At 40.3% G+C, this 27391-nt stretch overlaps 1 long non-coding RNA gene across 3 annotated transcripts in view; it reads left to right on the top strand.

The window, feature by feature from the left end:
- The window catches only part of LOC147659187 (uncharacterized), a 117638-nt gene that overhangs the window by 54472 nt on the left and 35775 nt on the right, over positions 1–27391 (top strand). For 2 of the 3 annotated variants that reach the window (XR_015307298.1, XR_015307299.1), the window contains one exon: positions 22576–22605. The exons of the other annotated variant lie outside the window; for it this stretch is intronic. This is a non-coding gene — a long non-coding RNA (uncharacterized LOC147659187). The remainder of the gene's footprint in view (positions 1–22575; positions 22606–27391) is intronic. 3 annotated transcript variants of the gene reach the window in all.

The raw sequence follows: 27391 nt of genomic DNA, 5'->3' as shown, positions 1-27391 counted from the left end.
ATAGCATACTAGATACTCAAATAACTTATAAATATGATCCAAAACATCTTATGAAGCACTAGTAGTGCATATTTCCAGAAATGTATTGGTTTTCATTTAATGATTTACTTCATTGGTAGGCCTTCACATGTTTTTTTACCTTGGTTTTTTTTCAGTGAAAATCTTATCTGCAACCATGTGTTGGCCTCACCTCAAATAAACAAAACAGGTGATGGACTGAATGTGGATCAATGACACACATTCACCCCAGTCCAAAGATCTGGGCCTAAACAAACCTTTAGATAGGCTACATCTTATCGTCATCCTGAATTAATGATTTAAAATATTAGGGAGTGATTTATGAGTGTTGTATGCCTGTTTTGTACCATTGAGTGTCATTTTTGTGATGCAGTGCTGGTGGAAAATATTTGCTATGTTAAATAATTAGTACAGCATTAAGTTTTAGATGACTGTTATTTATTTACTGTTTGGTAATAGTGGTTAATAACATTTTATATTATATTTTTTCACAGATTCAACTGCAGATTCTTTCATAGTTTGGAAAATGCCTTCCAGAAGTCGAATACGAAAGGCTAGAAAACGTCAAAGACAGCAGGATGATGTTTTATTGCAGCAGTCCTCTTCCCCAAATACTTGTCAAAACACCAAGAAAGGTCCGGGTAAGAGCACGAAATCATTCTTAAGAAATATTTGTAGTAAAAAAAATTTTGCTCAAAAAAATGTGTCTCTTAACAAAAAGAGAAGTAATTTAAATGGAAAGGAGAGACCCATCACAAATGTTACTGGTAGAGGAAGAGATAACTCTGTGCATGATAGTAGAAGGAAACAACAGTTTAGGGACATTCGACAACGAATGTTCCGTAATAGGATATTAGTTAATTTATTGAAAAATATTAAAAAGAAAGGCCAACAGAAAGCGGCATTTTATAGGAAGAAGAAAAATGTAGAGAAAATTATTGATCATGCTTTTGAAATCAAGCGAAAGTTGTTTATTTTGGTAATCAATAGAATTAGGAAACTAAGCAAGGTAATTTCTGATTTCAAAACAAAAAGTAGATGGAAGAGAGTAGTAAATCGTACTAACTTTTGTGAAGTTTTTTCTGGAGAATGGATGCATAGTTCAAGTTCTGAGGCATTTTTTAATGAGGAGACTTATTTTCAGGATAATGATTTGGTGCATGCAGTTGACATCAGTGGTCGAGCTTATGAAGTGAAGGATGGTTGTCCAGTTGAAAAAGAACTACTTGTGACAACAGAGACAGAAGAGGCGCTAAGTGATGAGGTTTTAGGAAGACGTCCTAAGGGTCCTGTGTACATTTGGAAGTGTAGTTCTATTTGCAGTGTGCGACAGGTTTCCATCAATTTGCTATGTGATTTTATACGGACATTTAATAAGAAAAGTTTGAAGCAGAAAATGAAGTTGTTGCAAGATTTAGATCCTTGCAGAGTGAGACAAATGACAGGTTTGCGTGGTCATTCACTGGCTTGTCTTTCCAGGAGAGTATGCCAGAGTGTTTTTCATCATTTCAGGATGCTAGCAGTGCATCATAATAAAGTGAGAAAATTAGTGAGAATGTTGTATTATGCTAAGAGTCCAGCAATTATGCTTAAACAGTTATGTGCTGCTCTTTTGCATGGTTCTGAAATAGATGTGAAGAATCTTTGTGAAGAAATTGAGTTTTGTTACTTTGGTAGTAAAGATGAGAATGTTCAAATTGACCCTGAAGTAGAGGGTAATGTGGAAGATAATGTACAGGTTTCCAGTACAGATAATTTTCAGAAGGAAATTGCCACGTTTCAGATGAAATCAAGTGAGAGGCCTAATTTCACTTGTGTATGTTGTCGACGCACTTATTATAAGAATCAGACTAAGGTAGTGGATTTATATGCAAAAAGTGAAAGGGAAAATAATAGTGAATGGAAGGATTTAGCCACATACTTGATGGTAGAAAATTATTTTGATTTGGGATCGGATCAACGTGTGTGTACTTATTGTTGTAATAAATTAAACCAAAACCAGATGCCTGCTAGGGCAGTTCATAATAATCTGGAATTGGTTGAGATTCCTTCTGAATTGAAGGATTTAAATACTTATGAATCTATTTTGATTCAAAGTATCCATCCCTTTCAGGCTATTGTAAGAATGGAGCCAAAGACAGGGAAATTGCCTCCAGCAGATTTACAGAGAGGATTAAAGGGAAGAGTTGTTTATTTGCCTCTAGATTTGAACAAAAACATTAACACAATTGGAATAGAAAAAGTGGAAGAGGAACCTCTGGTTATCTTGGTTAATGGGGTTCCGACAAAGAATAAGAAAATATGGCAAGATTTAGTGGATGTTAGGAAAGTCAAAAAGGCAACAGTGTATTTGAAGAAAAATAATAAGTACTATAAGAATGTATATGTTGCAGAAGAGGAAGTAAGTGATGAAGAGGATAGCGATTTGTGTGCTGGCCAAATTGAGAAAGTAGAGGCCTCTAAAAGTGAAGAAATATATGAACATTATAGTGTTCATCCTTTGCATTCCAAGGAAGTGATGGGGAATGCTATTGAGTTGTTTCAAATGAAACAAGCCAAAGGGAGTCCCATTAGTGTTTGGGAGGAAAGTTTGGAAGCTCGGTGTTTCCCACAGCTATTTCCCACAGGTCAAGGAGGAAGATATGATGAGCGACCTCGTGAAATTCCTGCGTCTGAATACCGGACTTTACGATTGTATGCAGAAGATCCTAGGTTTCGGCAATGCATTCCCTATTTGTTTCATCTCCTGTTTGAAAGCGATCTGTCTGGACTGTCATATGCAGTGAACCACATCTTAAAAAGTGGTATACAGATGCGAAACATCTCGGCAAGTGACTTTATGCATAAAGTCAATGTCCAAGACAGTATTTTGGATTCTCACTTAATTAATCTCATGGCGTGTCAGCGTGGTACTAATGAGTACTGGTACCGTCGTCATGGTGACTTAAAATGTATGCTGAGGAACTTAGGAACTCCGACATGGTTCCTCACTCTGAGCTGTGCCGAGTATGGCTGGGATGACTTACTTGAATTTCTACGAGAGGCAAATGGAAATATTGAAAACATTGAATTCAAGACACCTGGAGAACTGTGTTCTTTGGATCCTGTGAATGTATGCAGGTACTTCAATCATAGATTTGAAGCTATGATGTCTTTCATCACAAATAAAAAGAATCCACCTCTTGGAGAGGTGTTGGATTTCTTCTGGAGAAAGGAGTACCAAGCAAGAGGTGCCCCTCATATACATATGTTGCTGTGGATCAAGGATGCACCTAAATTTGGAACAGATCCGGATGACTTAGTGATGAATTTCATCGAACAGTATTCTACGTGTGCTGTTCCAAACGCAACGGAGAAGAAAAGTCTAAGAGAACAAGTTCTACGTTTCCAAAGCCATCGTTGTGGAAAGTACTGTCGTCGTAAATTCAGAAACAAGGACAAGTTCTACACCAAATGTCGTTTCAACTTTCCACGACCGGTGATTTCTAAAGGAAGAGTGAACAGTTTGATGTCTTCGCTGCGACATAATGTGACGAGGAAATCACCCAAGAATACATACAATTTGAAAAGGAACGAAGAGTCCAAGTACATCAATGACTACAACCCAGTGATTTTGTCCATGTGGAATGCCAACATGGATATACAGTTTGTGGCTGACAACTGTATGGCTGTGGCTCGGTATGTGACATCTTACATCACCAAAAAAGAAAAGACCGAACTGAAGGATATGTGGGAGGACATTTCCCATGAAAAGAGCCTCAGCAAGAAGTTGTACAGTTTCAGTCTGAAGATGTTGTCGCATCGAGAAATCGGAGCTTACGAATGTTCTGATCGATTGTCTTCAGCAAGTCTCTATGCCAAATCCAGGAGTCTCGTTTGGGCGAGTCTTGGTCTTGCTGCAACGCGAAATCGAGTTCTAAAACCTGTTCGGGAAATTGAGTATTTGGCAGAAAAGGAACCAAACAGTACCGACATTTTGAAGACCAACATGTTGGATACATATTATCCAAATCGAAGCAGTCACCTTGAGAATATTTGTCTATATGAGGTTCTCCAAAATTATATATTCAAGAGGAACATCAAAGAAGATATTGAGAAAGGAGTGTATGCTGTAATTGGAAGTGAGGGATGCCTGGTCAAGCAAAGAAAATGCCAATTAGTAAACCATCGAAAATTAAGTGGCGAATCTCCAGAAAAAAAGGAGTTTTTCTATTTAGCACTTTTGCAACTTTTCAAGCCTTGGCGTGCAGAAGAGGAACTGCTTGGAGATTTCCTCTGTTACGAAGACTCTTTCAATGCAGCCAAGGAGTCCATAGAATGTCCTGCTTTTTCTAAATATCAAGAAATGCTAACTTTGGAAATTGAGCAGGAAGCAACGATTGCAGCCGAGATTGCCAGAGACAGTTCTCAGGACAGTCAGAGTTCTGTTTCATTGAGTCAAGATCCACTTGGAGGACCTATTATCGAAAATGAAGCTGCCACTGCTATGAATGAAGTAGAAAGAGCCATGGCACATGCTCAGGAGGATTCAGTTAACTTACAAGACTTGGAAAAACAACTCAACGTTGAGCAGAGGAAAATATATGATGAAGTTACCAAGGAAATTGAGCACGGATTAAGTCATGAGAAGAAAGAGTGCTCGTGTACGTCGTTGAAGCCTGTCCGACTGTACGTGAGTGGAGAAGCGGGAACTGGAAAAAGTTTCCTCATTAAAGCAATCTCTTGTTATTTGCAGGAAAGGACTGAGTCATCGCTGTCTTGTGTTGTCACCGCTCCTACTGGACTGGCAGCACATAATATTAAAGGTATTACTTTGCATCGTCTATTGATGCTGCCGGTGGAGCATGACAACAAATTACAATACAACAAGTTATCTGGAGATGCTTGCTGTGAAGTTTCAAGAGTTTTGAGGAAAATGAAACTACTTATCATTGACGAAGTAAGCATGGTTTCCAATGTCATGCTTGCCTTTGTGCATTTGAGAATGCAAGAAGTACTTAAAACTGAATATGATGTCTTATTTGGTGGGAAACACATTATTGTTTTCGGAGATCTTCTACAGCTGACACCAGTAAAAGGTCAACCTGTGTTCAAAATACTCACGCATGAAGATACCAGGAAGTGCCTAGGGAGCATTGGCAACGTCAATATATGGTTAAACTTCAATTATGCAGAACTGCATCAAAATATGCGTCAGGCAAAGGATGAAGATTACAAGAATATTCTACAAGATATTAGAATTGGAAAAGTGACCGAGCATGGGAAAGAAGCTTTAAATGCACGGTTACTGTCAAATTTGTATCCCAAACAAGATATTGTGCCTGAGAATATTTTTCAGAAAATTACTGAGAAGAAATCCGGGATATGTCTCATGCCAACTCTTGCAGAATGTGCCATCTTCAACAACAAAATGTTGAATTTAGAAAAGCAAGAGATTGTGAAACTTGAAGCTATCGACAAATTAGAGCATATGGGATCAACAATTATTTTGTCAGACAATTTGAAATCAAAATTGGATTCATTAGAGAAGACTATATCTAAAACAGCGGGTTTTGAAAAGACTTTGAATGTGTGTTTAAATTGCCGAATTATTTTGAGAAGGAATTTACATGTAGAAAGAGGTCTGGTAAATGGATCAATGGGTAATGTTGTTGATTTTGAGAAATACAGAAATAGAGATGGAATAGAATTTTTAAAAATTAAATTTGATGGCATTGAGGAAGTACAGCAAATTGGTCGTTGTTCTGCTAGGTTTTTGCTTGTTAAAGATTTATATGTTCGCCGTAAACAGTTTCCTGTTTGCTTGGCATATGCGGTGACAATCCATAAATCGCAAGGTTTAAGTGTAGACTGTGCATTGGTGAATATTGGCAGTTCTGTGTTCAAGGAGGGTATGGCATATGTGGCATTGTCACGAGTTAGAACTTTATCGGGATTGTACTTGATTGACTGTGATGTCACAAACATTTGTGCGGATCTAGATTGTGTTAAGGAATACAATAGGTTAAGAAGAGAGTATGCGCCACATTTGCCTCAATATCCTTTGTTTGAGAAACGTGTGGTAGGCCGCAAACGTAGAAATAGCAGTAATAGTAGGGAGGTTGTTGCAAAAAGACTAAAAGTCAATGAACCGAAAATTGTTAGCAGAAAGAAAGTGGATTCTGTTGAAGATGTTGTCGGTTTTCAATTTGAAAACAGTTCTGGTGTCAACTGCTATGCAAATGTAGTGGTTAATGTTCTCTTTTCACTAGAGAGTTTAAAAGAACAGATTCTGTTGAATTCTGAACAAATTTTATGCTGTTTGTTGAATTCTGTTTTCGAGAAATGTAGCAGTGATCGAACAAAAGTAGAAAGTGTGTCTGAAGTTCGTTATCTGTTAGATGAATGTTCAGGTCAAACAGACTTCTCTGAAAATAATCAGCAAGATTGTCAGGAGTTTTTAATGTATATGCTTGATATATTGCAAGTTGAGGGTGTAGATGTAGATCACCTGTTTGGGCTTTCTTATCAATGGCAGCATGACTGCGAGAACTGTATGGTATCAAGTACTACTAGTGTAGACTCAGAAAGATTTATATATTTAACTTTGCCAGACAGTAAATCAGTCTCCTTTAATAAGCTAGTAAATGCAGCGGATCACAACATGGAGTGTAGCCAATGTAAATGTGATATGATGTCAACATTATTTATACGTAGATATGGCCAGTATGTCATTTTAATGATGCAACGATGTAGGCCTGATGGAACAAAATTGTCAACTTTAATAAAAAATTTTGTGGCTTCTCAGCTGTCAATATCAGGGAGGACTTTTGTTACTGTAGCAATTATCTATCACGATGGTCCATCAACAACATCAGGACATTATACAGCTTACTTAAAGTCTGGAAACGGCTGGTCATTCTGTAATGATTCTGTTGTAACGTTCAAAAAAAAATTGCCGTTTGACCTTAAAAATTCTTACCTGGTGTTTTTAAAACCAAAATTTTAAGTAGAGGGAATGTAAGTCTGCAATGCTGTCTCGATTAAAAATTCAACTATATAAACCTAATGCAAGTAAGTCTGCTTCATAGTAAGCAGTATCAGTGTCATAGGAAAAGGAGAACATGACTGACAAAGAAGAGTAAGATATTAGTAGTCCAGGATTGTGAAAATAATCTCAAATATTTTATTTTTGAAAGTTGCGAAAATAGAAAATGTCGGGATTTGATTGGAAGAATTACAAGATTTGCGAATCGCGGCAACATGATTTGGCCTAGTGGAAACATGTGATATAATGAGAGAAGTTTTTTTTCTATGTAACATATTTCACGTATCGATGGAGGTTTTCTTTCAGAAAGTGGCGGGCTGAAAATATTTAAAGCACAACAGAGTGGATGCTGTTTATAGGAGATCCTTCGACGTCATTGAAAGTAAGTTAATTTTAAGAAGTTTTGAAATCAGATTTCTTAGGTTGTATGGGTTTTTTAAACACAGTCATTTTGATTGTGTTTTTTTTTCCCCGCTGTTACATGATGAATACCTTCAAGTCACTGATTTAAGTGAAATTTGATACATTCTGAGAACAGCAAAAATAAACCATTTAACATGTATAATTAATGTTATGCTTTTTGTCCTTATGATATACATTTAGAAATGTGTGGTACATATGGGTAAGGTGAGTTCTGTAAATATCAATTTTAATGCTTAGAGTGCTGTACTTCTGGGTAGTGTTTTTTTTTTATAAAAAAAAGAGGCCTCACCTCAAAGAAAGCTCTTGAAAGCACACATCTTATTTGCATCCTAAAACAATCATTTACAATGTTAGACACAATTTTATTATGACTTTACATCTTTTTTGCGCTGCTATTGCATCACTATTGTGAGACATTAGCAGTGCAAGAAAAACATCATGTTTCAAAATAGGCCTCAGTTCAGCAATATCAAGATACAGTTTCTTTCGAATATATATCTTTAGGATTGTGTAGGGAACGTAGAGAAGCAGAGACTTCTGTAAATGTCAAAGTTGTTGAAAAACTGTTTGTTTTTGAACCTTTTCCCTTGTCTTTTCTAATTTTTAAATACATGTTTTAATATTTTTTGAAATGTTTGTTCTTTGTTTTACAGATTGAAAGTATGAAAAAATATTTAAAAAAGGTAACAAGAATTATAAGGTAAATGTTTTCCACTCTTTTTACCCGCAATGCACTGCTGATGATGTCATTGACAGTATCTCTCATTTACTCTCTCTAGCTGTCTTTCTTTTTACATTATTCTCTGTTTACTTCCCTTATACTAACTCTTCTTTTTTTTTTAAAAAATATTTTTTTTAGTTCGCTTAAAGTTCGCGAACCGGTCAGCGAACTTGAAGCGAACCAAAAGAAATAGAGCTTGCCAGAGTGATAAACATTCTAGCAATTTTGTTTGAAAGGGGAGGTAGTTCTGAAAAGAACTGTTTTTTTTTGTTTTTGTTGTTTTATGTTTTTTTTGTAATTTTTTGAACATTTTTTGATTTTTTTGTATTTTTAGAACTGTTTTATGTTTTTTTTGTGTTTTTTAAGGAGGGGAGACAACAAAAAACAGGCTTTCAAAACGGCTCAACTGGAGCAAAAAAAAAGAAAATTACTTTTTGGGTGCATTAGGGCACTTATGATTTTCATATGCAATGTTCATGAGGTTGACACTCATGTTGCCATATGACAGCATAGCACCACAGTAAATACAAGACACCTTCATGTGCTGGAAGTTACGTTGGATGTTTGGCACAGTCTCTTGTGCCTCTCTTCCCGTCAAAGACAATGTGGATGTAGATCTTGCCACAGGAGTTGCCGTCGGATTGTCTTCAAGATCCCTCAACTCAGCCCGGCTGTAGTTCAAGGGATGCCACCTGCTCATGTGACGGTGCATTGTATAGTTCCCCATACTGTACTTCTTTTCTGTGCCTCTCGACAATCTGTGGTCACAGATGAGGCAGGTGGCATATTTTGCATTCACTTTCTTGGTTCCAGGAGGGATGGTGAAAAACTGCCAGATGAAACTGGTTTTTCGTTTAGAAACCCGGGGCAACTCATCAACAAATTGTTGTCCCTCTCTCTCCTCTTCTTCTTCTTCCTCATCTTCCTCCTCTCTGTTAGTCATAATTTGACTGGGTGGTCCTCTCTTCTTATGGGGAGGTGGAGGTGGTGGTGGGGGTGCACCAGCTGCAGCAACAATGGAAGCCATTGTGGATCTTCAGATAAATGGTCTTTCTCTCACCAAGATGAAAGTCAGAGTGAGGAAATAAGGAGGGGTTTACTTGATTTGGGGAAAACAAAAGTTCTGAGCCAATGAAAAGTGTTATTTTTAGGTCACATGACCTAGTCATACATCATTTGGAAACCAAAAGTGAAATGAACCAATGAGAAGTTTGATAAACAAGTCACATGACCTGTTCCGCTTACGTTACGCGGCGCGCGCCGCGTCCCAGATCGCTTCCGGTTCGCGGTCCGGAGCACTTCCGGGAGCGCTAACGCGGCGCGTCATTAGACGCATTACGCGATAACGTGATACGTCGCGCTTCCGCGGCGCGTCACTGTTCCGCTAACGTAACGTTGACCGGTTCGCGGACTAGATCGCGGCATCAAGATGAGCTAACGGAAAGCTTCCCGGTTCGCGAACTAGAAGCGAAGAAAAAAAATATTAAAAAAAAAATTATCAATAAACATCTAAATATATTTTGGGATTTAAAGAATAATACATTTTACAGCTACAGATGTTAGCTTTTAAAAAACCAATGAAATTCACTGAAAAAACCATAGGTTATAGACCATATATAGTTAGAAATTTGCATTTAAAAAACCATTGAAATTCAATGAAAAAACCATAGGTTATAGACCATATATAGTTAGGAATTCGCATTTACAAAACCTTATTTTACTCGCATAAAACCATTGAAATTCCATATATAGTTAGTTGCGCTAACTATATATCGCGCACCCGCAATCCACTGCTGATGATGTCACATATTACATCATTCATGACATGGTCAGTGACATCACTGATGACATCACTGATGACATCTCAAATGACATCACTGATGACAACATCCAGTGACTGTATGTTTCTGTGAAGTTAAAATATGTCTTACATATTGAAGAATGAGTGGATGTATAAGTGTCTGGATGAAGGATTTAGTAGGTGCATGACTGACTGTATGAGTGAGTGATTAAATGTGTCTCACTGAGTGCATGGGTTAGTGACTAAACTGTCTTAATTTGTGCATCATTATGTCTGTTGTTCTGTAAACTGTTGCATGTGTTGATAAGTAGCTATATGAGTAACTATATGGGTTATTGATTGGTTGCCCAAGTATTTGTATGGGAGACTGAGTGTGTGTGTGGGTGGCTGGGAGTTGTATGACTCTGTGCATAGATGTGTGAGCAGTTGATTCACTAGATGCATGGTTTCAAAAGTGCATGTGGAAACAGCTGTATGGGCAGTTGACTGTGTGCATGAGTGTATTGGTGAGTGAATGGATATCTCAGTGCTACATGTCAAAGTAAGTACATATGTAAAACACAGTACATGTGAGAGTTGACATATATAAATAACTGTGCATAAGAGCCAGTGAATGTGTGAGTGGCTGTATGGATCATTGTGAACTTGTATCAGGGATTGTATAAGAGAGTAAATATGTGTTAGTATATGTTTGAATAAGTAAAGTTTGTATAACTGTATAGTTGAGGAAATGGAGGTGTGATTGATTCTTTGCATGACTGACTAGGTGTGTGAGTAACTCCATGGATGAGTGACAGTCTGTGAGTGTCTGTTTACACTGATTGTATCTAAGGTTATATTAGAGTCTGAAGAGGTTCATCTTATTATCACATGAATGATATCATCAGTGATGTGATCAGTAATGTCAAATGAGATGTCATCAGTGATGTCATCAGTGATGTCATTTGAGATGTCATCAGTGATGTCATCAGTGATGTCACTGACCATGTCATGAATGATGTAATATGTGACATCATCAGCAGTGGATTGCGGGTGCGCGATATATAGTTAGCGCAACTAACTATATATGGAATTTCAATGGTTTTATGCGAGTAAAATAAGGTTTTGTAAATGCGAATTCCTAACTATATATGGTCTATAACCTATGGTTTTTTCATTGAATATATATATATATATATATATATATATATATATATATATATATATATATATATATATATATATATATATATATATTCACTGAAAAAACCATTGGTTATAGACCATATATAGTTAGGGATAAGCCTTTTCAAAACCTTATTTTACTCACACAAAACCATTGAAATTTCATATATAGTTAGTTGCACTAACTATATATCGCGCACCCACAATCCACTGCTGATGATGTCACATATTACATCATTCATGACATGGTTAGTGACATCACTGATGACATCACTGATGACATCTCAAATGACATCACTGATGACATCACTGATGACAACATCCAGTGACTGTATGTTTCTGTAAAGTTAAAATATGTCTTACATATTGAAGAATGAGTGGATGTATAAGTGTCTGGATGAAGGGTTTAGTAGGTGCATGACTGACTGTATGAGTGAGTGATTAAATGTGTCTCACTGAGTGCATGGGTTAGTGACTAAACTGTTTTAATTTGTGCATCATTTTATCTGTTGTTCTACAAACTGCTGCATATGTTGATCAGTAGCTATATGAGTAACTGTATGGGTTATTCATTGGTTGTCCAAGTATTTGTATGGGAAACTCAGTGTGTGTGTATGGGTGGCTGGGAGGTGTGTGACTCTGTACATAGATGTGTGAGTAGTTGATTCACTATATGTATGGGTTCAAAAGTGCATGTGGAAACAGCTGTATGGGCGGTTGACTGTGCATGAGTGTATTATTGAGTGAATGGATATCTCAGTGCTACATGTCAAAGTAAGTACATATGTAAAACACAGTACATGTGAGAGTTGACATATATAAATAACTGTGCATAAGAGCCAGTGAATGTGTGAGTGGCTGTATGGATCATTGTGAACATGTATCAGGGATTGTATAAGAGAGTAAAGTAAATATGTGTTAGTATATGTTTGAATAAGTAAGGTGTGTATAACCTTATAGTTGAGAAAATGGAGGTGTGATTGATTTTTTGCATAACTGACTAGGTGTGTGAGTAACTCCATGGATGAGTGACAGTCTGTGACTGTCTGTTTACACTGATTGTATCTAAGGTTATATTAGAGTCTGAAGAGGTTCATGGTATTATCACATGAATGATATCATCAGTGATGTGATCAGTCATGTCAAATGAGATGTTATCAGTGATTTTATCAGTGATGTCATTTAAGATGTCATCAGTGATGTCATTTGAGATGTCATCAGTGATGTCATTTGAGATGTCATCAGTGATGTCATCAGTGATGTCACTAACCATGTCATGAATGATGTAATATATGACATCATCAGCAGTGGATTGCGGGTGCGCGATATATAGTTAGTGCAACTAACTATATATGAAATTTCAATGGTTTTGTGTGAGTAAAATAAGGTTTTGAAAAGGCTAATCCCTAACTATATATGGTCTATAACCAATGGTTTTTTCAGTGAATTTTCAAGGTTTTGTAAATGCTAATTCCTAACTATATATGGCCTATAACCTATGGTTTTTTCTGTGAATTTCATTGGTTTTTTAATAGCAAATATCAAAAGTTGTCAAATGTCAAGTACGTGATAGGTAAAAACTTTTTCGTGTTTATGCACGCTGATGTGCTTTGAACGCTGCCCCCTCCCCTCTTTTCTCTTAGTAGTACTCTCTCTTTGCAGATAGTGAAGAGTAGTTAACGCAGGCCTTTACCCCCGTTGTAATCCGTCGTGCCTGCTTCTCTCTCCATTTGATTGATTGTTATCGAAGCATTTACTGTTTTACAATTTATTCTCTTTGGTTCATTCTCTATTTACAAACAAGCACAAAGTCGCAATACTCTGTTTAGTCTTTGCAGATAGTGAAAAATCGTGAAAAATCGTGTAAAAAAATAAAATTAATCGAGCAAAATCAGTAGGCCACTAACTGGATCTCTTTTTGACCTCGCTAAAATAGAAATAATAGGAACAACCCTTCATGAGAAATACGAAAATAGTGAGATGAACTGAGCTCCACACCATGAGGGCTGCAAGACAGCTCGGCTCCGTCACCCACCCCGCCCAAAATAACGACAAACCCTATGCAAATATTAAAAATATATACAACACACCAGCAAAGAAACAGGGTAAAACATTTTCTTAAATAACTATTTACATAACTATTTTATACTTTTTATTGCCCGATCCGGCTAGCTCAATCGATCGAGCATGAAACTCATGCACTCTGATAGCAAGCGTTGCTGCTGATGCTATGCAGACCAAAACTGGTTTTCAGTTTGTACATTTTTCTAGATTTTTCCATCCAAGGTTGGTTGAGTTTGTAGAACGATGGCTTCAGATTTTCAACATACGGTGTGGTGGCGCGGACTGGGAGGGGGCGCTTCGCTTTTGCCCCCTCCCCAAGTAAGATTTTCATACGTGAAAGTACGTTAATGGTTTTGGTCCCTGAGTTGCTTCGATGTCACTGCCATTCTCAAATGGCATAAGTTCTGGATGTTGTGTGCCATAGTTCAGAGTTCTGAGCAGCGCTTGTAACACTGTCTGAAGCTTATTTCCACCTACTGCAGCTTCACTATTCTCAAAGTAAGTGAGGGTCGTTTGTGGACCTGACTGCATTTGAAAACAATGTGATATGGTACCTCCCTAAACCGCTTGACGGAGGCCCCCGAGGGGCGGTCTGATGGCACGGACTCGGAGAAGACGCTTGGCTCCGACCCCCTCCCCAAGTCTTATAGCACCGGTTTAGCCTGAGATCGCCCCCGACATAGGCGGCCGGCTCCCGGGGTCCGGCGGAACTTTTTGCCTTTTGATGACTCTTCTATTCTGGACCTTGTCCCACGATCCGTTTGACCTGAAGACACGCTGTAGTGGGGCGCCCCTTTACCGTTTTAGTTGCCATTCCGCCCGCTTTTGCTACACTGTGCCTCTTCCGCCATTCAGCTGTTTATCGCCCGCTCTTGCGGCTACAGTGTCTCGCTCACCATGTAGTTGAGTTGCTCCTGCTCTTGCGATGCAACGATAAGCGACTGCCACAGGACTCTCAAAATGGCGGCCGGATCTTCAGATTTGGGCGTGGTCCACTAAAATGGCCCTGGGACACCTTGGAACTCGGACGCTTCCCTGATAGGGCTTGGGTCCCATTCTCGAAAGCGTCCCCTCAGCCGTGAAGATTCTACAAAAGTCTTGGGGGCCCCCGACTCCCGCAGGCTTCTGGTGGGGAGCGGCTGCCATGTTTGCTCGTGGAATGGCCATGACGGACCTACGAGATGGTAGTGCTCTCATGCTGACGCCAGCTTTAGTCTGAAACATCTAGAAACACTGTAGACTACCAATTCGATCAGTTCCGGTAGCGCCCCAACATGACCCGGTAGAGAAGAACTTGCCCTCCCCTCTTTGACTGATGGTTCTTGTTGCCTGTCCCCTCTGTTGTCATTTTACAGAACTTTTTGGACTGCTGAAAGGGGTTGTGTTCCGAACGCTGGTTGGTGGAGACATTGTGACTATATTCTTGACCTACGTTGTCGCGTAATGCGTTATATGACACGCCGCGTTAGCGCACCCGGAAGTGATCCGGGGCGCGGCGCGCAGCGCGTAACGTAAGCATAACAGGTCATGTGACTTGTTAATAAAACTTTTTATTGGTTCATTTTACTTTTGTTATTTTAATAATGAAAAGCTTGGTCATATGACCTAAAAAATACGCTTTTTATTGATTTCGATCTTTTTTTTTTTAAAACATATATGTTATAATATTCCAGGCTAATGTACTTTCCCGGAAAATTTACAACTGTCCTGCAAGTAAAATATATTCCTTTTTCGAGAAAAAGGGCGTTTCTTCGTTCCATGACGGAGCCGTTGAGTAAAAGAGACTCGGCCTGCTGTCTTAGTCGCCGATACGCCTGATTATCAGATTCTTATCGATCACTTTATGTTGCAGGAGTGGAAAACACAACTGCCCTTGACCATTTATCTTTACTGCGTTCCTACGTATTATACCTTTTATCCGTCATGTAATTGGACTGCTTTATTTCACTTGCCTTTTACTGATTCGAAAACAGTGACTAAAAGTAAAAACTTTACCAATGTAAATACTACTACCATGTTTTGTTTTAAAAACCTTTATTGTGAAAATGTCAGCATACAAATACGGGCCTATAACCACGTGGGCCGGCCACGGAGCAAACTGAAATCGTATATGATGAGGAGACATTTACATTATAGAGGAACGTAATGAGCGGGCCATTAGGTTGCAAGAACTAAGGTGTCTGTCTAACAGTTGCGGAATCGGTGGACGTACATTTTGTAATTAAAATACGACAGGGCCACTTACAAAAAAGTTATCTAGATATACATTTGCGGGCAAGTACCATGAGTGACGTTAATTCGAACTTTCAATAGTACAGTAATCAATAACACATCAGAACTTAATATCAATAGGGATGTCGAAATATTCAATCAATTCTCGTCCCCGCCCGCCATGAGCATCAAAACTGCATTCATATCTCGTGATATCAAGGTTGTTCAACCAGTACACAACAAGGAGTTACGAGTCCCATTTATACCGGCGCCATTTTGGGCGAGGCCGGGCAGGTCCAAGATATAGTCAAAATGTCTCCACCAACCATCGGCCAGACCAGAACCCCTTTCGGCCCTTTATGCTACAAGATGGTGTCTTCCATTCAGAAAATATTGTTGGCAGCATTTTGAAAGGAAAGATAAACAGCCGTTCTCCTAGTGAGTCTCACATTGTTACATTTAGGAAGAATGTTGAAGAGTAATATGTGGAAAATCTGAAGCCATTTTTCTACAAACTCTCAATCAGCCTTGGATGGAAAAAAAAATCCTGAAGAATGTACAAACTGAAAACCAATTTTTGTCTGTATAGCATCAACAGCAACGCTTGAGTCACCTTTGTGTCAAGCCGCCATTTTCATTCAATCAATAGCGTCCCCCTGCACACATTCAGGGACCTGGTCGTGTCTTCAGGTGAAACGGATTGTGGGACAAGAAGCAGAAAGGAAAAGAAAAAAGTTCCGCCGGACCTCGGGAGCCAGCCGCCTATGTCATGGGCGATCTTTGGCCACACCAGGGCAATAGTGAAGCTGCAGCAGGTGCAAATAAGCTTCAGACAGTCTTACAAGCACTGCTTTTCTAAACATTTTTTGTATTTTTGCAGTTTTATATATTTTTTTTGTTTTTGATGGAGGGGAAACAACAAAAAACAGGCATTGAAAAAGGCTCAACAGTGCAGGGCGCCTTGTGCTGGTTCCGACCTATTCACACATCGGTCCACTACTGACATCACCTCATAAACCAACGGGGCACCCCACGCCGACTTTCGGCGCAGCATTGTAGGATGGCCACACCAGTGCGGCAACTTGCTGGACACCACCTCGGTGCCATCCAGATCTCGGCGCGTTCGAGTCACTGTACCGCAAGAGTGACCGGAACTCAGCTGGACACGCCGTCTTTCGGCGCAGCATTGTAGGATGACCACACCAGTGCGGCAATTTGCTGGACACCACCTCGGTGCCATCCGGATCTCGGCGCGTTCGAGTCACTGTACCGCAAGAGTGACCGCAACTCAGCTGGACACGCCGTCTTTCGGCGCAGCATTGTAGGATGGCCACACCAGTGCGGCAACTTGCTGGACACCACCTCGGTGCCATCCGAATCTCGGCGCGTTGTGCTGCATTCGGCCTATTGTAGCCGCAAGTGCGGACGCAACTCAGTTGGACGGCGAGTGAAACGCTAAGGGGCGCCCCACTGCAGCCGAGGAGCCTCCATCTTGGGGGAGACGCACAGCCCCCACTGACTGACGCGACCTCACAGGCCAACGGGGCGCCCCACGCCGACTTTCGGCGCAGCATTGTAGGATAGCCACACCAGTGCAGCAACTTGCTGGACACTAACTCAGTGCCATCCGGATCTCGGCGCGTTGTGCTGCCTTCGGCCTATTCGCACATCGGTCCGCTACTGACGCCGCCTCACGTGCCAACGGATTTCCTACGCTTTTTGTAGCCCTATGCCGCATAACAGGTCATGTGACTTGTTTATAAAACTTTTCATTGGTTCATTTTACTTTTGGTTTCCTAAAGATGGAAGGCTTGGTCATATGACCTAAAAATAACATTTTTCATTGGTTTAGAACATTTTTTTTTCCTAAACGATGAAAGCCCCACCTTGTTTCTGGATGATTCAGACTGAAGCTGGCGTCAGCATGAGAGCACCGCCATCTCGTGGCTCCGTCGTGGTCATTCCGCGAGCAATCATGGCAGCCGCTCCCCACCGGAAGCCTGCAGGAGTCGAGGGCCCCCAAGACTTTTGTAGAATCTTCACGGCTGAGGGGACGCTTTCGAGAATGGAGCCCAAGCCCTAGCAGGCAAGCGTCCGAGTTCCAAGGTGTCCCACCCCATTTTAGTGGACCAGGCCCAAAACCGAAGAGCCGTCCGCCATTTTAAGAGTCCTGTGGCAGCCGCCTATCGCTGCACTGCAAGAGTGGGCGGAAGTCAACTACATGGTGAGCGAGACGCTGTAGCCGCAAGAGCGGGCGCAACTCAGCTGAATGGCCGCCACCTGGGGAGGCCCGTTCACGCCGCCTCCACCACGCCCCCCCCGGGCCGCCCCACGCCAATTTTCGGAGCAGCATTGTAGGATACCAAAACCAGTGCGGCAGTTTACTGGACATCACCTGGGTGCCATCCACATCTCAGCGCATTCTGCTGCCTTGGGACTATTCGCACAACAGACCGCTACTGACAAGGCCTCCCCCCGCACCACCCGGGACGCCCCACGCTGTTTTTCTCAGCTGCATTGTAGGATCCCAAAAACCAGTGCGGCACCCAGGTGAAATCACCTGGGTGCCGTCCAGAACTCAGCACGTTGTGCTGCCTTGGGACTATTCGCACAAAAGACAGCTTCTGACCATTGTTACTTTTTTTTGTCAAAAATGTTTAAATGTTTTTACAGTTTTTGTTCCGTTCGTTATATTTAAAAGTTAATAAAGTTTTATAATCCTACTTTGTTGGAGTGCTATATATTTTTAAAAAATCGGGTGAATGGGGCCTTGAATCGGGTTATTGTCATGTGTGGGCTTTGCAAGTGTACTGCTACAGGATCGGACATTTCAAACTCAAATGCACGTTCTTTTTCTTACCTTTCCGAAGCATGGAGCGCAATAGCAGGCAGAGAAAGGGTGATGCAAGTGTTGAACACTGCCTGGCCTGGCAAGTTGCTGGCAGTGCCTCCCCCCCGCCCGCTCCTGAAAGAGGACACACACACACCGCCGCCCCGAGTACTTCACAGATCTTTAAAAGACCATGCGCTTGTTCATCAGGCTTAAATGGTTTATCACCCCTTCTAGAACGCCTGCATCGACCCTCTGACGTTTCCTGGAACAATTACCACGTAACACAATACCAAGCCTTGTCAGCTGAAACCCCAGATGAATCGTGGGGCATATTATCAAGGGGGTTTATCTCCGCTTTTTTGGCTTTAAAAGCCAAGAAAGCGGAGATAAAATTATCTACCTATTACCAAGCTGTCGCTAACACCAGTTAGTGACAGCTAAAAGGAGATAGCGACCATCTTGGGCCCCGCTTTGCATGTCAGTGATATTTATCACTAATGACATGCAAAGTGGGCGTGCCAAGATGTTAGCGACTGGAAACAGTCCCTAACATCGCTATCTCCTGTTACCAACTTTTGGAGATATTCGCGCTAAGCGCGAATATCTCCAAAAGCTAACACCTGCCCTGAGCAGTTCTTAGCCATGTTATCCAATGGGAGGTGGATAACATGGCTAAGAGCATTTGCTCGATAATGCATGAATATCGCTGACTTTTCAGCGATATTCATGCATTGCGGACGTTTTTTATCGCATTTGCGATAAACCTTGCTAATAGCAAGGTTTATCTGCGATAAAAATCGCCGATGTGCGGCGATAATTTTTGTCTCTAAACAAGTTAGAGACAAAAATTATCGCTAGTTGTTGGTAATATGCCTCCGGGTTTTTGCTTGCAGAAATCGGGAGGCGGGAGACTAGCACTGAAATCAGTAGTCTCACGCCTGAATCGGGAGGGTTGGCATGTCTGGATTCTCTACAGCTGGGGCCATAAACTACATCCGCAGGGCTAGGTGATAGCCTGGGACCGGCCTGGCATCTAAAATGGCTGCCGTGCACGACAAAATTGTGGCATTGGAAAAAAGGCAAGATGGCGCAGACAATGTTTATCAATAAGGATTCATTTATAACAAAATATTTTATCGCACTGACAAATTGGCGGTCAACACTTCCTGATTTCCATCGAATCGAACGTTAACAGACATCACGCAGCAAAAAAAAAAAAAAAAAGCTCACGCACAGCCGCTGGAAGACATGTATCAACATATATGAGCCTCCTCAGCCACCCTCAGAAAACATAAGGGATTAGGATACGTCTCCCGCACCCCCTTATACCTAGTAATTTAATTAAAACGAAGCACAAAATGGCAAATTCCCGTTTCGCTACCAGTTTGCGGCCCAGTTCGCGGCCCGGGAAGCGCTTCTACCGTGAAAAATATATATTTTTTTATTTTCCCCACGGGACCCTTTAATAACCCCAACAACATTCCTAGGGGGTCAAGAGGGGTATACCTTGCCCCCTTTCATTCTCTCTCGATCCTACCGAGAGATAAGATGGCGGCCGCTCCGGACTGTTTAGAATGTTGACAGACACCAGGGAGCCAATCAGCTTCGCATCGCAAAGTTCCGTTTCGCGAAAAGTAAGCGGACCGGAGCGCAGCCCGGAGCGCTGTTACAGATATATATCTTGTTTTGAACGTTAATTTCTCAAACTCCACTGGAGCACATATATTGAGACCTAGCAAAGGCACATCGGGCTAACAGTCCCTACAATTTTGCCAAGTTTCGTGCAAATCCATTCAGCCGTTCAAGCTAAAAGTGAGGCCAAAGGCCCAATGGAAATTAACATGGGAAAAACGTGTTTTGGGACCCCCCTTTTTTCTCGGCCCCCCCTTAACGAAACCCCCCCAAATTTTCAGGGGCTGCTCAGAAACAAAATGTGCCATTCCGTCCACAAACGCCAAAGTTATTAGACATAGAATTTTCAAAAGTTCCATAGAGAAAAAATCCTAACTATATATACCTACTGGCGAACGCCAGTAGGTAATATATATATATATATATATATATATGTACCTTGACCATTATTTATATCTGTGTGTTGTGGGTGCGTGCATGTATATATAGATACAAAAGCAATTTCAAAACATGTTATTAGAGGAAAACAAACACACACACACAATAGAGGAGCAAAGGATATTTATTTTTCATTACCCATGACGTGTGCACATGACGACAATAGTGAAGTACAGATTTTAAATAAAACCAAATTCAACAACACAGAAAGCAGACCCATGAAGATGCTACAGCCAGTGCCATCTTATGAGAGGCAAAGTTCAAAGTGTTGCACAAAGTGAAATCAAAACCAGTAAAGCAATAACTACATAAAGTGGAAGAGAAAAACAATGCAATCTACACAATATTAAACAAACCTCCCAAATGAAGTGTAGGATAAAGACAATTCAATCTACAACATATTAAATCAATGAAATGTTAATAAAATATTGTTCAGAGTCTCCTTTCCAAAACAAAATTCTGCTTTTGTCATTCTGGACTTCACCCTTTAAAAATTCTATAACAAATATATTTAGTGCTAAATTGATATCTATCCAATAATCTTGGTTGTTTTCATCAAAAATCAGATACCATCCTCTCCATTCTGTACATAGTGTATATCACATATGACAGCCCAGTAAATAAGCCCAACATTGCCAACTCCATGGGGTAACATAGCACTGGCATTTAGTGAAATGCGACCCTACTATGCGGACACTCATGACCAGGACATTACTGATTACATATAGGGAGGCTTGCGTGAGGAGAGATCAACTTGTATAGAGTGACATCACAAAGGAAAGGGAGTCAGGGTAAAACTAAAAACAGCTTTTACTAAATGCAAAAAATGTGGGGCGTGCAGACAATATGGAAACATCATGAGTTTTATTCCACTTGTAGGAAAAATATCAATGTTAAAAGGAGCATTGCATATAGGAGTTACTAAGGGCCAAATTTATAAATTGGCAGTATATGCAATCCATCACAATGATAACAGGTTAAATGTACCACCAATACGAAGGTCTGCCTGCCCCATTTAAATAACAGCAGACCTTCAGCTTGGCCACAGTGGTGAGTACGGTCTCCACTGTGGCCAAACGTTTCTGACAGCCCATACTTTGCAGGGCCATCAGAGAAATAGCTACATGTCCTCCTGACCTATTTAGGCATACATGTAGCAAGTTTTTACTGTAAATTGTGGTAGTAAAGAACATTAAAAGTGTTGTGCTCCCCCTGCCCTGGGAGAAGACTCACATGATGAGGGAAGCATTATATTTCTTCTTTTCAGAAAGAAAATCCTCTCTTGGGATTTTTGTTTTGAAAAGAATGCTGTTTGCTACTAGGCTGCATCCTTCCTATGCAGCCCTGAAGTAAACAGTAAAATGATTTGGCAGGAACTACTGCAGCTGCAGTTCCTTTAAATACCTTTATAAATGATTGCCATCTTTGTGGTCATTGAGAAATTAAGTTATTGGCCTCTCTGCCATGGGGACAGAGTAATTAAATCTGAGCCTATGTTAATTATATGCTGCAATGTTCTTGCTCCAAAGTATTTATAGTGAGTACAACATTATCCGTGTACAAGAGTAATATGCATTATCAAAGAGCTATAAGATGGAGAGATTCCAGCTAAGATTGGCAAATAATTCCCCCCCCTCCCAAAAAAGTCCATGGGGGATGAGAATAAATAAGTAAATAAATATATTCTGCCCCTGTGAGATTGATTCAGAGTGACCGGGAAAAGGAGCAAAGTAGATCAGAGTCCAGGTATATCATACAATATAATACACTATGATAACATTTCTAAAGAATGCAGCTGCTACCAAACAAGTATCTAGCGCTACCCGCACAATTGTATAGGAGAAGAAGACTAGTTAAACGTCAACAGAAAGTTTATGCATCAAAAAGGGAAGTATTTAGCAGTTTTTGAAGAAATTATTTGGAAGGAGCAAAGCGTAAGATCATGGGCAATGGGTTCCAGAGTTTGGTGGCAAAAAAGGAGCAACTTCCTCTTCTTTCCTTGTGTACCCATGGAACGCAAAGATGTCTTAGCGCATTGGAGCAAAATGATCTGTTATCATCTATTATCATATTAATGTATACCAAGGAGTGTAAACATTGGTGAAGAGATGTATGTATCATTCATAACAGAAATGTGTTTTGTTGTCTTTTCTGAGCAGAAAATCATATTTTGGAAAAGTATTTTTATATGTGGTATTAAATATATTTTAAATTTGTTTTTGTCTACTGAATTGCTTTTCTAGACTTCAGGATCCTATGGAACAGTACCTGAGGTGGGTCATCTTTACAATCTTTAAAGGATTATGAAATACTGTATATGTTTTGTACATTATTTGCTCAAAAAGTGTTTGATGAAAGGATTATGGGAATGCAAAATGTAAAATGAATGTAGTTGCCCGAGATGGTTTTGTTTTTGTTAGATATGTAAATGTGTATTTGTGTGTAGATATGTATATATGTATGTGTGTGTATGTATGTATCAACATGTGAGTGTATATTTATGTGTGTGTGTGTATATATGTATATTATATATATATGTGTGTGTGTATGTGTGCTTACCTAAATGCATATATAATATGTATATATTAAGAGAGACATGTGTATATGTGTGTGTGTGTGTGTGTGTGGGTGTGTGTGTGTGTAACTATATAGCCCCAAAGACTTACCAGATCCCATGCTCAATTAGCAGCAGTGCACTGTCGGTGTGAGATTTAAATCAACATTGCAAGTTTCAATCTGATAAGTAAAAGGTGCACACGAAGTTGCTTACCACAGATTTATACAGCTGATAGACCCTTGGAAAATGTGAGCTGGTGGCCTGGACACAACCTGGCACATTTTGGTGATCTGGTCACTGATAGTGTGCATTTTCCTTGCAGGATGGAATCTTGCAATGTTGATTATATATTTAATCAACATTGGAAGTTTCCATCCAGCAAGGAAAGCGCTAGAACATTCACAAACTGACAGCCACATCTCGACTCAATAGTTCAGCCCAGACGCAGATGTCTGTTCATGACTAGGACCACATTTATTACATATAGAAAGGATTGCTTAAGGACATAACAACTTGTATGAAGGGACATGACAAAGAAAAAGGAGTCAGGGTAAAACCACAATCAGGTTTTACTAAGTGAAATAAATGTAAGGCGTGCTTTCAATATGAAAACATAATGAGTTTTATTCACCTTTTAGGGAAAACATCAATGCTAAAAGGAGCATTTCATATAGGAGTGATTAAAGGCCCAATGTAGAAAGTGACCGTAGATGCAATCCATCACAATGATAACAGGTTATATATACCACCAATACAAGGGCCTTATTCCCAATTTAAATAACAGAAGACATTCAGCTTGGCTACAGCGGAGAGTACCGTCTCCAATGTGGCCAAACTTCTCTGACAGCCCTTACTTCCCTGGGCCTTCCAAGAAATAGCTTAATGTCTTCCAGACCTATTTAGTCAGACGTGTAGTTTTATTTTACAGTAAATTTCACACTTAGATTTTGTGGAGAGTCTCAGTGGATATCCATTCATTATGGTGATATTTCTTGGGACCCAGTAGCTCCTGGCAGGTAATCTTGATCAGTTACTGATTCTTTGATCTTCTGTCTACTGGGTCTCTGTGGTCCGCTAGTTCTTGCAGGACCTAAAACTTGTTACTGAGGGTAACTGAGTATTAACTGATGTTGTGTGCATCCTTGAGGATTCTGGTGTTACATCACTGGTGTTGGTTTGCTAGTTCAAACCATCAATGCTTTCTTCAAGTTTGAGCTTTAGCCTGGCCATTACATGGTGTTGGTCTGATACCATATCTGCTCCTCTCAGTATTCTCACATCATGCAGGAACCTCTGGAGCTTCTTGGCAACACAGGCATGGTCAATCTTATTTTCACTTAAATGGTCTGGAGACACTTACATTTCTTTGTGTATTCTGTTGTGATGGAATACACTACCGACTATCATCAGATTGTTCAGTGAACCTTGATCTGTGAGCCTTTCACCAATCTCCTTCATGTTGCCAAGTCTAAGGTTGCTCATGACTTTTTTGTACCCAACGTTGCTGCTTCCAATCTTCGCATTGAGGTCTCTCATCAGTATGGTGAAGTCTCTCCCAAGAAATTACTCCAGAATGGAATATAATCTGTTGTAAATTTGTTATTTTTCTTCTCCTTTGCTGTCATTTATGGCTGCATAGCAATAATTTACATTTGTGTTGATCCGTTATTCCAAGTGCAGAAGGTCTCTTTGATGATTCTGGAAGCGAGAGCTACCCACCCATTCAGAGCTCTGTCTGATGCTGGTGTTATCATCAGTGCTACTCCCTGAGTGTGCTGGGTCTTTTCTTGCGCATGCCCATAATAAAGCAGAATTCTGCCTTTAGCCAGGCTTTTCTGTCTGGGCTGAGTCCACCTGGTCTCGCTGATGCCAAGCAGGGCCAGTTTTAATGTTTTCATCTTTATTGCCACTTGGGCTGTCTTTCATGTCTGGTACATAGTCCTCATTTTCTATGTTCCCATGGTGATGGTCTTAGTCAACCTTGTGGCTTCTAAGGATGTCTAGCTTTCGCCACAAGGCATCATAGGTCTCTGTGAAGGAGATCCTCTTTCCCCAAGGATGGGATGTCTTTTGGTTGACATTTCTGTAGCTAAGATTTCTTTTTACATGTTGGGGTAGCTAACCCCTCAAAAAGCCTCCTCCTTTTACACCAGGAATTTGGACCTCAATGGCAGACTTTCATCCCCATTAAATACATCAGTATATTGCAGGTCAAGCTAGCTAAGTGGCATCATTGTTACAGAAGGAACAACTTTTAGACCCCTGATTTCTTAACCACTCCTGCCAAGAAGTATTAAAGGAATGATGCAGAGGAGAGCAGTTTTAGTCCTTCCTCCAACTATCTGACTAAAGGAGTGCACTGAAGTTCCACAAAGCAACCAACATGTAACATCAATTTGATCTTGTTTTTGAATATGACAGGAATTCATAAAAGAGAGAACATGTGCATGATGGAATTTGAAACTTAGCAGTCAAAGTACTTTAAGAATAAGTACAATTCTCCCTTCCAATGGGTAGACTCAAGGAAGGCATACAAGTATCACAATGCATTATGAGTTAAAACAACAAGAGGGCAAAACAAAACTTCAGAGTCGAAAATTGATTGAACCTTGTTTCAGAATATGGCAAGAATTCAAGTTTGTGAATGAGCATTGAAATCCAGCACAGATTTCAAAGTAGTGTTCACAATGGAAAAAGGTCTTCAAGTAGTACCACCTGATAGCACTATAACGTTTGGCAAGTTTGTAATGTAACACCATAACGTCATTCATGTGTAACACAATTGGAAGGGTAAAAGTCAACTGACAGTTGTCCTATCTTCTGAAAAGTAAATGAGCTCCATTTTTCTTTTTTAATAAATCCTCCGGCTATGATCTGAGCAATCTACAAGTGCATGAAATTAGCCCATCTATGAAAACCATAGACTTATAATGTGAATTGCATGCCAGAATACCACACATGGTCACAACATGTTTCATCAAAAGTATTTCCTGACAACACATCATACGCACAGAGGAGCTCATTCCACTGATGCTGCAGGCCTACCTCTCTGTCCAAGAATATATCCCATATAGGGAGTCATGGTTGGGAGTTGCAGCACCCTAGGGCATCCTAGATTCAGCACTGCCTACGTAGCATCAGAGACACATATAGCATGTAAACTTTTAAGCTCTACCATGCCATCCATGTATGGCAGACCTTCAGGGGGCAAATGGCTGCAGGCCACCCTCACTGTCAGGGAAGCCTGATGGTGTGAAGGATGCAGCCAAGAGTGCAGATGGCAGCCACACTCTATGGCAGCAGAACCTGGATAGGGTGGGGGGATACAGTATTTAGTGCAGCAGGTAAATGCCCCCTAGAGCAAGGGGAGGGCACATATGATGCAGTCTGCCCTCAGGAGCCTGAGAACACAGCTGATAGGGACCCAGGTGCCAGAGATATTCAGGGCACTCGTAACTTAGATCATACTCAAGCTCCACTCCACTCCTTAAATTCTTCAAAAACTCATAATTGCAAAAGTATCAAAACTAATGTTTCAACTTTAAACTGAAGAATATTACAATAAAATTGTAATAACATATTTTACAATAATTAAATTATGTAACACTTTTCTTCAATATATGTACAATTTAAATTCGAATGAAATGAGAAAACCCTACAATTTTCATTCTCATTACAAAATATATTTAATTAAATCAAGAAATACATGTATGTGATTTAAACAGCATATAAATAATTAATAACTAAATACCTGATTCATATGTTGGTCGGTAAGCATTCGACCGTTCGTCAGAGGCTTACCGACTGACATTCTTGGTTCAAAGTCCAACCGCCATATTTCAATGACAGTGGTTATAGTCCAAACTTTCCAGTCAATCCAAATGGCTTCCAACTGGATCAAGGAGTCCATCGGCTAGCCATAGCAACCACATAATCCCTTACAGATGGTGTTTCCGCTGTGGAGCCTATGAGGTCGGTTTCCCATAGGTTTTCCATGGCAGGTTTTCTGACATGGAAAACTTGTCTGGAATTTTCTGACATGGAAGGCTGGTTGGAAAGTGACTTTGTATGGGCCCCAAGCAGGGCTCCCTTCCTTACAAGGCCTCCAGTTTTGGGCAGGGGGCACCTATTGTGCCACCTGTAAATTCCTGCACTGTGTGGCAGGCACCATGAGGATAAGGATTACAGTAACTCCCATTTCTCTACGATAGCTTGTGCTGCACTAACTCCATTGAGAAAAGTGCAGTTGCATAGTAATTGCAGTTTGGAACCACCCACCAAAGGGCAGTTGGTTCTGAAATCGCAGAGATGTCGGTTGGAGGCAACTCTGACTGAAATCATAGACGGGCCCTAAATAAAAAAACATAAAAACTAAGAACCTCTCAATATTTTCAAACTGAAAGAATAATCAGAATATAGCGCAAATAAGACAGCAAGGAGATAGGGAGAAACAAAGATAAGGAATTATGGTCAGGGCTTTAGATAAATAAAAAACAGGAAAA

Source organism: Lissotriton vulgaris, unplaced genomic scaffold (genome assembly GCF_964263255.1).
Source record: "Lissotriton vulgaris unplaced genomic scaffold, aLisVul1.2 SCAFFOLD_3108, whole genome shotgun sequence".
In the NCBI taxonomy this organism is placed as follows: domain Eukaryota; kingdom Metazoa; phylum Chordata; class Amphibia; order Caudata; family Salamandridae; genus Lissotriton; species Lissotriton vulgaris.
The sequence above is the reverse complement of the archived record's forward strand: the minus strand, read 5'-3'. Positions and strand labels throughout refer to the sequence as shown.